At 35.4% G+C, this 14,507-nt stretch overlaps 1 pseudogene; it reads left to right on the forward strand.

Annotated features, from left to right (window-relative positions):
• The first annotated feature begins 554 nt into the window (after nucleotides 1-554).
• Nucleotides 555-3,392, forward strand: LOC112649117 (small ubiquitin-related modifier 2-like; annotated as a pseudogene).
• The last annotated feature ends 11,115 nt before the right edge of the window (nucleotides 3,393-14,507 follow it).

The following is a 14,507-nucleotide window of genomic DNA, read 5'->3' on the forward strand; positions in this document are numbered from 1 at the left end:
GCGTCCTGATACTGTATGAATTCTTTACCTGTATACATATATACCTACATACAATGGAATACTAAAGTAGCCTTATAAAATGATTAAAGTTGAACTCCTTGAAGTGATGTGGAGTGATACCAAATTATATGAAAGAAAGAAATTTAAAAATAGCATGGTTCAATGATTCCTCTTTCGGAAAAAAGAAATGATGCGAAAAACTGACCCCATTGTGTTACACACCCCTCTCCTTATTTTTCACTTATGGTAGAGAAACCATTCTTGAATCCAAAAAGACTGCATTATAGACATAGTGGTTTAGTTGAATGGTGGTTTAGACTCTGATTCCTTGCTAGTTAGCAATGCAAGCTGCAGTTATGACTTCAACACTTTTGTAATTTCTACTTTTCTAATAGATTTGGAGGAAGAGTGAGAATTAGTGATTTGAAATGTAGCTTATGACACAATTCATAGCATGGTTAGGACTACCTTCAAAGATTCTACCACAAAGATGGTAGGGTGTGAGTAATGAGTGATAGGAAGAGAAGGCCCACCTGCTGTAAATATAGATCGACATGGGTTCTGATTTGGTTGTCCCCACTTCCCAGCTGTGTGACCTGGGGTGTGAGCCCAATAGTATTCAGTTTCTTGCCCCCTTGCAACATTGTGCTAGGTCTTTTTTCTAATTTATATATCCAAATAGATGAAAAATGAAATCTCTTTATTATTTATATTTGGATTTAATTAATTGTTAATGAGGTTGAGTGTTTTTGAGTAGGGCAGGGGAGGGCTGTTTGGTTTTTACATAACCATCAGTCATTTTTATTTTGTTTGTGGGAGTGTCACTTCCACTCGAATTTCATTGGCCAAAGTCAATCTATGGCAATGCCTAAATCCAAGGAAGTTGAGAACAATCAAACCACATACCTAGAGTGAGAATCGGAAATACTAGGCAAACAAAGATATTGACAACTATAGATAGATTTCCAGAAGTGGAATTGCTTGGTCAATGACAGGCATATTTGAAATTTACGTAAATATAACTTTCAGTGTTCTAAAAGGATACAGCAATCAAATTTCAATAAAAATGTGCAAGAGTACCTATTTCCACACAACCTTTCCAGCTCTGGATACTATCAATTTTTTAAAAATATTTTTAGTGAAATACAACATACCTACAGTATATGTATGTTCAATGTACAGCTTGATATTTTGTTTACAAAATAAACACACCCATGGAAACAACTCCCAGATCAAGATATAAAACATCACCTGCACTCCTCCATGTCCCTCTCTGTCATTATTAGCTCCACAATGTAAACTACTATTTTGACTTATATCACCATAGATGAGTTCACCATAGATGAGTTTTGCCTATTTCTGAACTTTATATAAAATGGAATCATACATGCATATTCCTTTATATCTAACTTCCTTTGTTCAATATTATATTTGTGAAGTGTATCCCATGTTGTTTGTGATAGTACTTCACTCATTTCCAATGATTCTATGATTTTGTTGGATCAATATATAACATCATTAGTTTATTGCTGATAGGCATTTGGGTGATCTACTATTTTGGACTATTACAAGTAACATTGCTATGAACATTCTCATACTTTTATTTTGGTTCACATATATATGCATTTCTGTTGTGCTTATGTACCTGATTGGAATTACTGGGTAATATGGTAAGCTCTAATATGTATAGCCCATCAGTTTTCCAGAGTAATTCTATCAATTTATGTTTCCACCAGCAATGTATTAGTTCCCACATCCTTGCTAACATGTCTACTTTTTTAATTTTACCATTCATCAATGAATGTAGACTATTATCTGATTGTGATTTTTATTTATTTATTTATGATAGTCACACAGAGAGAGAGAGAGAAGCAGAGACACAGGCAGAGGGAGAAGCAGGCTCCATGCACCGGGAACCCGACGTGGGACTGCATCCCGGGTCTCCAGGATCGCTCCCTGGGCCAAAGGCAGGCGCTAAACCGCTGCGCCACCCAGGGATCCCTGATTGTGATTTTAATTTGCATTTACTTGATAACTAACAAAATTGAATGCTTATTTATTGTCTTATTGTCCATTTGGAGATTGGATTTTTGATACAGGTCTTCAAAATTTGTCATTAAAAATAATTGGGTTGCCTCCTTCTGTCACTCCTGGTGTTGCTGTGTGTTCATTAGGTATGGACCTAGTACCTCTTTTGTGAAGCAACAGCTGGGGAGACTGGCGCTCACCGTGGCTGCTGAAAAGACCAAGGAAGGAGTCAAAACTGAGAACAGCGACCATATTAATTTTGAAGGTGGCAGGTCAGGATGGTTCTGTGGTACAGTTTAAGAGGCATACACCACTTAGTAAACTAATGAAAGTCTGTTGTGAATGATAGGGTTTGTCAGTGAGGCAGATCAGATTCCTATTTGATGGGCAGCCAATCAATGAAACAGACACACCTGCACAGCTGGAAATGGAGGCTGAAGATATAACTGGTATGTTCCAGAAGCAGACAGGATGTGTACATTACAAAGGGGACCTGCTACCTTACTCTAGAACTGTTTCTCCAGACCGAGAAGACATTCTAAATTAGAAAACTGCAATTCGGGAGGCACCTGAGTGACTCAGTCAGTTAAGCATCTGACCCTTGAATTTGGCTCAGGTCGTGATCTCAGGGTCATGAGACCCTGCATCTGGCTCCATGCTGGGTGTGGAGCCCACTTGAGATTCTCTCTCCCTCTCCCCATGTCCCTATCCCCTCTCTTTCTCTATCCCTCTCTTAAAAAAAAAAAGAAAGAAAGAAAGAAAGAAAACCGCAATTTGGTTCCACTACATCCTGCCTACTGCAGTATAGTTTTCTCTATTCTTTCATGTTCCCCTTCCCTATTCCTTTATTGTACATATAGTAACTGCACGTGTACAAGCATATTGCATTTTTTAACTAAATGGCCAGTGGTATGTTTTGATCAACATCAAATGGAAATGGGATGGAAAAAAAAAAAAAGGAAATGGGATGGAGAAAAATACTAGTTCTGCAAAAATACACTTTGTCCATTAAGTGACATTCTCATTTGGCTCTCATCTTTATATTCCAGTAAGTTGTTTTGTTCTCACTATTTAACAAAAAAGAACAACATAAAATCCTTGCATACTTGTTCAGTTGGAGAATTTTAATGTTTTTCATTTACCACTGTGAAACCAAGGACAATTTTATAACTTTTTTGTATGTAGCTATTACATACAGGGCAATCTGTCCTTAAGTAGGGATAAAAAAATAAATCCTAGATAGTTTTCCCTTCAAGTCAAGCATCTTGTTGTTTAAATAAACTTGTTTAAAATAAAAATAATAGTAATTAGGTTGCCTTTATCCTTATTGATTTGTTGTTCTGTAATTCTGAATATAAGTCCTTTCTCAGATATAACTATTGAAAATTTTTTTCCCATTCTGTGACTTGTCTTTCACTCTCTTAATAATGTCTTAATTTTAATAAAGTAGAATTTTTTTGTTTAGAGTTAGTGCTTTTTGTGTCCTTTTTATTTTTTTGTGTCTTTTTTTAAAGATTTTATTTACTTATTCATGAGAGCCACAGAGAGAGAGGCAGAGACACAGGCAGAGGGAGAATCAAGCTCCATGCAGGGAGCCCGACGTGAGACTCAATCCGGGGTCTCCAGGATCATACCCTGGACTGAAGGCAGCGCTAGACTGCTGAGCCACCCGGGCTGCCCTTTTTGTGTCCTTTTTAAAGGATACTTGACTGTACCGAAGTTGCTAAGACATTACCCTATATTACCTTCAATAACTTTCATGTGTTTCACTTTTGATGTATGGTCCATTTGGAATTAAATTTTGTATATAGTTTGAAATAGATGCAAAGAATCATTTGGATTTAATTGGTAACCCAATTGGTCCAGATCCACTTACCAAAGAAAACGGTTTCTCCCCTACTACATCACAATGGATTTTTTAAACCATAACTTGAATGACAGTAGACAGGTAGATCTCTTTTCAGACTCTACTATACCATTGTTCAATTTTTCTATATTTGAAACAATAGAACGCTGGTTAAATTATTATAGCTCTGTAAAATAATGTGATTTCTATAAATCAAACTTTTTTCTAGAAGGTTTTTAATACTATTGTCACTTGCAATTCTATGTAAAATTTAGAATTCATCTGTCAATTTCCATTTTAAAAAGCTTACTGGGATTATTATTTGAATAAGAAATCATATTAGGGAAAATTAACATCTTTAGAATATAGTCTTCCAGTCTATGGCCCGTGTGCAATTCTCTTTTTACTTGGGTCTTTGTTAATTTCTCTCAATGTCTTTGTGGGTTTTTTTGTAAAAGTATTGCACATTTTTTGTTAATTTTAATCCTCAATATTTGACAATTTTTTAAATTAATGCCAATGATACTGTTTTTCATTTTATATTCTGCTTGTCACTAACATATAGTAACCATTTTTGTATGCTGTGATGGTTAATTTTATGTGTCAGGTTGACTGGATTACAGGGTGCCTAGATATTTGGCCAAACATTATTTCTGGGTGTGTCTGTGAGGGAATTTCTGAATGAAATTAGCATTTAAATAGGTGGACTCATGAAGTAGTTTGCCCTCCCTCCTGTGGCTTGGCATCATCCAGTCTGTTGAGGGCCTGAATACAACAACAAAAAGACAGAGGAAGAATCTAGCCCTTCCTGCCTGATTGCTTGAGCTGGGATATCAGTCTTCTCCTGCTGTCCTGGATCTTCATTCTCAGGCCTTCAGACTGACTTAATTACACCACTGGCTTTCTTGGATCTCTAGCCTGCAGATGGCAGATTGTGGAACATCACAACCTCCCTAATTATGTAAGCCAAGTCCTTATAATAAATCTCCTCCTATGAATATCCTATTGGTTCTGTTTCTTTAGAGAACCCTATCCAATACATATAATGATCTTATATCTGGCAAACTTGATAAATATATTTATGAATTCTGATAAGTTTTTTGTAAATACTTTTAGAATTTCCAAACACACAACCATGTCATCTCTAAATAATGAGACACTTATTTCTTCCTTTCCAATCTTTGTAAGCTCCATTTCTTTCTTATTTTCTAAAATATCCAGTTCAAGGTTGATTAGAAATAGTAATACAACCAGGTCTCGTTTCTGATCTTAAAGGGAAAGCTTTCAATATTTTACTATTAACATGCCTTGTGTTGGGTATGTTCTAAAACCCTATATCAGATTAAGAAATTTTTTTCTATTCCTAGTTTTCCAAGATCTTTTCACATGAATAGGTGTTGAATTTTACCAAAGACTTTTTCTGCCTCTGCTGTGATGATCATATATTCTTTTCTGTTAATGTGATGAATTACATTATTGCCTTTTAAATGTTAAACATTCTGGGATGCCTGGGTAGCTCAGCAGTTGAGCATCTGCCTTTGGCTCAGGGCAGGGTCCCGGATCAAGTCCGGCATCCGGCTCCTTGCAGGGGGCCTGCTTCTCCCTCTGCCTCTGTCTCTGCCTCTCTTCCTCTCTGTGTCTCTCATGAATAAATAAATAAAATATTTTTTTAAAAAGTTAAACCATTCTTTCATTCCTAGAATAAATTCAACTTGGTTATCATGTACTATCCTCCTAATTCCTGGATTTATATTGCTATTATTTTGTGTAGGAGCTTTGCATCTACATTCACAAAAGATTTAGTCGGTGGTATGCCTTTCTTACAATATCCTTGATAAATAGCCCAGGAACAATTTGAAAAGAATGTGTATTCTACATTTATTACATACAATGTTCTAAATATGTTAGGATATATTTGTTAGTCTTGTACATGCTTCTATACCATAACTTCTTTTGTCTGCTTATTTTAAATCTCCACACATGTTTGTAGATTTATCTATTTATGTTTGGAGTTCAGCTTTCACTTAATACATTTTGGAGCTATTTTATTTTGTGCATACCACTTAAGGTTTTCTCTAACTTGTTTAATTGATCCTTTAATCATTGTGATATATCTAATATCTCTCATAGTGCTTTTTGCCTTAAAGTCTAATTTGTCTTTTATTAATTTAACTATAGCTGCCTCATTTTGGTTCATGTTTGCATGTTATAACTTTTTCAACGCTTACTTTCAAACTTTCTATGTCTTATTTAAGGTATGTCTAAGTCACACATAGTTGTAATTTTTTAAGCCAAGCCTGACAATCTTTGTTTTTCATTGGAGTACATACTCCATTTATATTTAATGTGATTACAGGGAAATTTGGGTTTTAATCTACCATTTTACTACGTGTTTTCTATTTGCCTTCTCTTCTTTATTCTGTTTTTTTTTTCAATCAAGTTGCTTATTACTTCATTTTTAACACTCTTATAACTTCTCTGCGATACTTTTTTTTTTTTAACCAGTAGTTTAGTTTCTCACAATTACAACATCCTTCTGGCTTATTAATATAGTGCTTTTACCACTTTCCAGACAAGGAACCTTATAACACTTCAACTCGATTTACACTTTCCCATCTTTTGTGTTATTATTGTGTATTTTAATTGTACAAAAAATTTTAAACTCCAAAAGATACTATTGTTTTTCTTTTGAATGGACAATATTTATGTAGATTGTCTATATTAACTTTTTTAGTGTTCTTGATTCCTTAAATTACCTTGTTTCCATTTGGGATCATTTTCCTTTTGCCTAAATAACTCCCTTTAGTATTTCTTTTAGTGCATGTCTGATAGTTATAAATCCTCTCAATTTTTGTGTTTCCCTTAAACCTTTTTGATTCACCTTCATTTTGAAATAATTTTTGCTTGGTTGAAACATATGTTGCTCAGCACTTTGGAGATGCCAGGTCATTTTCTCCTTTCATTATTTCTTTTGAAAATTCAGTTGTCAAGATTATTGTTGCTCCTGCAAAGATAATGTGTCTTTGTTCTCTAGTTACTTTAAAATTTTTCTCTTTGTTTCTGGTATCCATCAGTTTTACTTTGATGTACCTATGTCTAGTTTTCTTCCCCACTATATTAGTTTTCTACTGTTGCCATAAACATTACTGTAAACGTAGTGACTTAAGACAACACAAATTTGTTACCTTATACTTCTGTAGGTCAGAAGTCCCGTATGTGTCTTAGTGGCTAATTTAAAGTTGTCAGCAGGGATCAGTTTCATTCTGGAGGCTCTGGGGCAAATCCATTTTTTACTCATTCAAGCTGTTGACAGAATTCAATTTTTTGTGTTTACAGGACTGAGGGCCAGTATTCTTGCAAGCTGTAAGCTGAGGGTCATTTCCAAATTCTAGAGGCCATCTTCATTCCTTGGTTTCTGACCCCCAACTCCATCTTTAAAGCCAACAATGATTGGTCAAGTCCTCCTTTCACATCTCTCACTCCTGCTTTCCTCTTCCACTTTTAAGGGCCCACCTAGATCCAGGGCACTCTTATCTTAAATTCAGTTGATCAACAACATTAATTTCATATACAACTTTACTTCTTCTACCATGTAACATAACAACATACACACAGTTCTGAGGATTGGGATGTGAACATTTTGGGGGGATGAATTAGTCTGCCTGCCATAGTCATTATGCTGCTTTAAATTCATACAGCATATAGAACATGTAGCTTGAGAACTTTCTTCAGTTGCAAAAAAAAAAAATCACTTTCTGGATACTAGACCTATTACTATTCTGTCCAGTAATCCTCTCTTCTGTTCTGTTTAATCTTTGTAAAATTTATCCACGGACTCCTTAATTTCAGCTTTTTGATTAATTATTGAATTTTCATTTAATTTTATAATTTTTATATCTCTGGTGAAATTATCATTATTTATTTATTGAACACATTACTCATAGTTACTTTAAAGACCATTTTGTTTACTCCAACTTTTTAATCATCTATGATTTTGTTTCTGTTGTTGTTTTTATTTTTTTCATTGGTCCTATTTCCTAACATATCTGAAATTTCTTTATTGAATGCTAGACTTTGTGCATAGAAAATTGTAGTGGTTCTGAATGATACCTTCCTCAGGAGAAGATAAAATGTTTTTCCCTAAACAACAGACAAAGTAGGAATAGATTATCTTAACGTAGTTGAGGCTGGTCTATTGCCAGTTTAACCCTACTCACATGGTACAACACTTCCTAGGGCTCAACTAAAAACCTAGGTTGTTTACTAGAGAGTACTTTGGAGATTCCTGAATTCTTATTTTTGCCTTCCCAGCACTCTGTGATATTATGGCTCTATTTAGCTTTGTAGCATTTTTAGCAGCTACTTTATACTTGGTTTCTTTGCCTCTCACCCTGAACAGGCACAGGTTAAAAGTTAGGTAATGCCTCAAGAGAAAATTTCATTATCTTGCCATTTGTGATAACATAGATAAACCTTGAGAGCATTATGCTAAGTGAAGCAAATTAGAGAAGGACAAATCCTGTATAATATCCCTTATATGTGTAATCTACAAAAGCCAAAATCATAGAAGCCAGGGCTGCGGACTGTGGGGTGGGATAAATAAGGTTGGTCAAAAACTACAAACTTCCAGTTATAAGAGGAATAAGTACTGAAGATCTAATGTGCAGTATGATGATTATAGTTAATACTGTAATGAATACTTGCAAGTTGCTAGGATAGCAAAACTTAAGTGTTCTCAGCATAACAACATCAACAAAAAAATGGAGCTGTGAGGTAAGGTTGTGTTAAACAACTTTATTGTAATCATTTCACAATACATATGTGCATCAAATCACATTGTACATCTTAAGCTTAAACAATGTTATATGTCAATTATATCTCAATAAAGATGGAAAAATGTAAGTGGGTTAATATCTGCAATTCAAAATTCCAGCTACCATTTTTGCAGAATTTGATAAGCTGATCCTAAAATTCCTATGGAAATGTATGGGGCCCAGAATAGTTAAAACAATCTTAGAAAAGGGGAACAAAGTCAGAGCACTCAAACTTCCCAATCTCAAAACTTACTACAAAGACACAGCTATCAAGACTGTGGGGCGCTGGCATAAGAATAGATCTATACATCAGGGGAATAGTATTGAGAGTCCAGAAATAAACCTTAAAATTGTGGTTGATTGATTTTTTTGACAAGAGTGGCAAGATAACTCAATGGGGAAAGAAGTCTTTTCAACAAATGATGGAACACCTAGATCCACAGACCAAACATGAAGTTGGACATTTACCTCATATCACATAAAAAAATAAACTCAGTATGGAACACAGACCTAAATATAACCACAGAAAACTATTAAACTTTTAGTTAAAAAACATAAGAGTAAGTCTTTGGGACCTTGCATTAGGCAATGGTTTCTTAGATATGACACCAAACGCACAAGCAAGAAAAAAATATATATATTAAAATTTTTTATTCTTTGAAGGACTCCATCAAGGAAGTGAAAAGACAACCCACACAATCAGAGAAAATTTCTGCAAATCACATATCTGGTAAGTGGCTTGTATCCAGAATACATAAAATATATAAAGACCTCTTATGACTCAATAATAAAAAGATAACTCAATTTAAAAATAAGCAAAGGAAGGGATCCCTGGGTGGCGCAGCGGTTTGGCGCCTGCCTTTGGCCCAGGGCGCGATCCTGGAGACCCGGGATCGAATCCCACGTCGGGCTCCTGGTGCATGGAGCCTGCTTCTCCCTCTGCCTATGTCTCTGCCTCTCTCTCTCTCTGTATGACTATCATAAAAAAAAAAAAAAAAAAAAAAAAAAAAAAAAAAAATAAGCAAAGGAAAAAAAAATAAAAAAATAAAAATAAGCAAAGGATCTGAATTGACATTGCTCTAAAGAAAATACAAAAATTGTCAATAATAAGCACATTAAAAGATGCTCAAAATTATTAGTCATTATAGAAAGGTAAATGAAAATCACAGTGAAATAGGATGGCTATTTTCACAGCCAATAGGATGGCTACAATAAATCAAGACAGAAAATAACAAATGTTAGCAAGGATGTGGAAGAACTGAAACTCTTGTATATTGCTGGTGGGGATGTAAAATGGCACAACACTTTAGAATAGAGTTTGGCAGTTCCTCAAAAAGTTAAAAATAGAGTTGCCATATGAACCAGCAATTTCAGTCCTAGGTATTTATACAGGAGATCTGAAAACATATGTCCCCACAAATTCTCATGCATTAATATTCATAATGGCCTTATTCACAATAGCAAAAGGTGGAAACAATTCAAATGTCCATCAACTGAGAAATGAATCAACATAAGGTAGTATAGCTACAACACGAAATATTATTCAGCAAAAACAAATAATGAAGTATGCTACAATGTGGATGAAACTTGAAACCATTATGCTAAGTGAAAGAATCCAGGCACAAAGTATGTTTCCCTTTATATGAAATGTCTAGAATAGGCAAAGTCATAGTGACACAACAAAATAGATTAGTGTTTGCAGTGACTGGGGCAGAAAGCTGGAATTGGGAATGGCTGCTAGTATGTACATGGCTTCTTTATGGGATGATAAAATGTTCTAAAGTTAGATTACGGTGATGGTTGTAGAATTCTTTGAGTATACCAGAAGCAAGGGAATTTTCTACTTTAAATGAGTGAATTGTACATCCTGTGAATTATATTTCAATAAAGTTGTTATTTTCCGAATAAATTAACATGGCCATTCTTAGGTAAATAGCCTACGGAGAACCAACTTTCTGGCCCACATCTATTTCCAGTAAGGCAACCCAGTGTACACACAAGTGTTTGTATTTTCAGAATGTCATCAAATTTTAGCCACACATTTCGACAAACAGAAATTCTTGAGAGGAGAAACCTAAACACTGAAGCATGCTAGATACCACAAATGAGGATAAGCAGGACTAAATTAATCTGTAGAATCCTGGGAGTTTACTCGCAGTCTCACTTTCTCAATCAGGGAAACAAAGACCTAATAAATTAAAAATGATCAAATCCATATTCTAAAATCCAAATCTCTTATGGATACATAATATTGAGATTCAGAAGAAAAGCTAACACACTGAGATCTATCTAAAAACAGAGGATTTGAATACACAGAAGAGAAGGGGGAAGAGCATCAATTAACTATTGTGCATCTAATATGTACGTAGGATAAGCAAAGGTATGGGGACAAATAGGAGCCTTTATTTGAGATCCTGAGGGGCAAAAGGAGCCTAAAACCACTGTTATGGTGAGCTTGTGTTAGAGAATTTTATATATCTCTTGATATATAGATGTCTATATCTATATCCAACAAATAAATCAGAACATACCGGATATCAGATAGAAAGGTAACAGGAATGTTCTTGATTCCAGTGAGGTAGAGGGTATTGTAAACTATGCAGATTCATCCTTGTATACAGAAGATATTTCGTTAATAAACTCATCAAGAACAGCCTTAAAATTGAAAGATGTTGGAAAAGGGCAGCACTGAGCTGGAGGTTGTAGTGCTCTGGTTGCCAGGCAGCCACCCTCAGGCCCTCTTTTGTTACCGTGGTGATGTTTAGAGAGCTTACCTAAATACTCTTTGAGATAGCATCCGAACTCTCCACATCCCTTTAACACCAACTAGTCATGCCACTTCTTTTTCTTCCTCCCCCACATCTCTACCCACACTGTCATAATCTTACGAATTAGATGAACCTACAAGTGCACTTCCAATGCCCGATGCCACAGGCTGGGAAATGATGTTGGCTTGCCTACCTAATGCAAATAAATGAAAGGATGGTGAAATGAATGAGAAGATTAAGCAAGATTATTCAAATGAAAATAACAAAAATTATAATAAAATAAGGTTTTTCAAATAAATTGATATGTTTGGGGATAACTTAGGATCCGTTCAGCTTTATGTCATGGAAAGGAGATTGCTTGGTAATCAGGAGACTTGGATAGTAGTTCTGATTCCCTGTCACTTTATCACTGGGTGATCTTGGTCATGTTAGTTCCCTTTTCAGGGCCTCAATTTCTTCATTTGTAGTAAAAGGAGGTTGGACTGGAGCAGTTGTTTTTAAGCTTTTCTGGCCACAATCTAGAGTAAGAAAAACATTCACAACTCAGTATACAAACACACACACACACACACACACACACACACACACCAACAAATCTGAAACAAAAATTTTACAAAACCATCCTTACTGCCACTTTGTGTGATGTACTCTGACATTCTCTATTCTATTCTTTTTCATTCTTTTAAAGATTTTATGTATTTATTCATGAGAGATACAGAGAGAGAGGCAGAGACAGAAGCAAGCTCCACGCAGGGAGCCCTATGTGGGAGTCAATCCTGAGACTCCAGGATCATACCCTGACCCAAAGAAAGATGCTCAACCGCTGAACCACCCAGGCGTCCCCCTTTTCCATATTTTTAATTGCTGGTTGTTCCTCAGTAAATTGACTTCATGCCCTCAATAATGCCTCACAATGCAGTCTGAAGAACACCACACTAGTGGCTATCTAATGGCTCTACAGTTCTACCATTCTATGATTTTATGTTATGTCATTATCTTCTTTGTAGAATAATATTAACAATCCGCAGCATTCATTAAACCCTTAGTGTGTGCCAGACACTGTTTTAAGCACTTTACCCATATGAACTTACTTAATTTTTTAACAACTTTGACTACTTTCATTAGCCCAATTTTAAAGATGAGGAAAATTAATGTGGCTATTATCTGCACACTGAATTTAGTAGACTACCAAAATTAATTTCATGATGTATTTTAAGTGTTTCAAATATCGTAGAATATCATCATTTAATAAAAGAAAATATTAGCTCGCCTGCTTTTACTATTTTATGCTTTTGGCAGGAGCACTATAACAGATCATCCAGATCTGAGGGGAGGAAAAAAATCAATAACCTAAACAATACACATTATTGGCTTTAAAAGTCGTTTACTAACTCTATTGTGTAAGTAACCCTGAAACAGACACTTATAATGCCACGTCGGGGAACATTTATACGTAGGCATGATAACTACCCAAGTAGACACCTTAATTCTTAGGGACAGGCAATATCAGTAGATTGTCAGTAGAACAATGTAAGACTCCAAATGTATGCCCATAGTCATAGCACATCTTTATTGTGTGTAGTAACCTGCCTCCTTAGCGCAGTAGGCAGCACGTCAGTCTCATATTGTGTGTAGTATTGTAAAAAACAAAAGCAAAAAAAAATGGGTGCTATTTTTCCTGATTCCACTAATTAACTACTGAGCATCACTATCAATATTCATCTTTTATGAATTAGCTGGAAGGACATAGAATATGAATACAATACTATTATGCATAAACTTCACTGAGTATATTGTTTAGGGGGTGCTGATAGAGCAGAACAAAAAATTTCAAACCAGTCCTCCTTGGATAAATAATAGAGATACTTGATATTTAATGTCCCTTGCAGTAAATCCAATAAAAATCTCAAACTTCATTTATTCATTTAACAATTAGTCTTGAGAAAAAAAAATTACTCTTGAGCACCTACTATATGCTACATACTTATTTTTGCACTGGAGATTCAGCAGTGAACATAATAAAGTACCAACACTCAGGGAGCTTGATTATTTTGTGTTTTGTAAATTTGGATTTTTGTTCATTGTATTTGTTTATAGAGAGGCACACTTACGTATATTCCATTTGGTGGGGAGGTAGTAGGAATTACATGTTTCATTCATTTAAAATATTTGAGTGCCTTTTATGCGTGGCAGTCATGAAAGAACTATACAAAACAAAAAGGATAAATCAGGTTTTGCTTTTTAAAAAGCTTACAGTCTAGTAAAATTAGTGGTTCCTAACTAGGGGCAATATTGTCCCCCAGGGGGCATTTGTCCATGTCTAGAGATATTTTTGGTTGTCATGACTTGGGTGGGGGCAGGTGTCTGGTTGGTAGAGGCCAAGAATGCTGCTAAACATCCTCCAGTGTACAAGACATCCCCACAACAAATAATTTTGTGTCCCAAAATGTCAAGAGTGTCCATGTTGAGAAACCCTGAGTTAGAGGGTCAAACTACATACATTAGAAGTTTTGTTTTTAATTACAAGGTATTAGATGATGAATGCTAAATGAGTGATACAAAGTGATACTGATGAGAAATCATTCTAGAATGAATTGGTTATGGGAGTCCTCATGAAGGAAGTGGGGCTCAATCTCCTCGAAGCAGAGGAAAGCCCATAGAGCCCTGCTACCTCTCTGCCTTTATCTCCTACCACTCTCCCCCTCACCCTTGCACTCATGTCAATGGCTTTTATATCTCCTTGAAAACGCAAGCATTCTTTTAGCTCATGGAATCTGCTTTTGCTGTTCCCTCGGATTCAAATGCATTTTCCCAAGATATCCATCACTTCTTGTAAGTCTCCACTCTGTTCAATCTCTTAATAGAGAGCCCTTCCCTAATCATCATACTCTTCTATATAAAATATTAACTCCTGGCCCCTCTATTACCTTTCCCCTTATTATGTTTTTTGGTCTCCATAGCAAGATTGTACCTGGCCCAGGGCAGATACTCAAGAAATATGTGTATAATGAATAATTTGTTAGATATTAATAATGTCAGGGTTTTTCAGTC

The sequence above is a fragment of the Canis lupus genome, chromosome X, assembly GCF_003254725.2.
Source record: "Canis lupus dingo isolate Sandy chromosome X, ASM325472v2, whole genome shotgun sequence".
Lineage (NCBI taxonomy): Eukaryota > Metazoa > Chordata > Mammalia > Carnivora > Canidae > Canis > Canis lupus.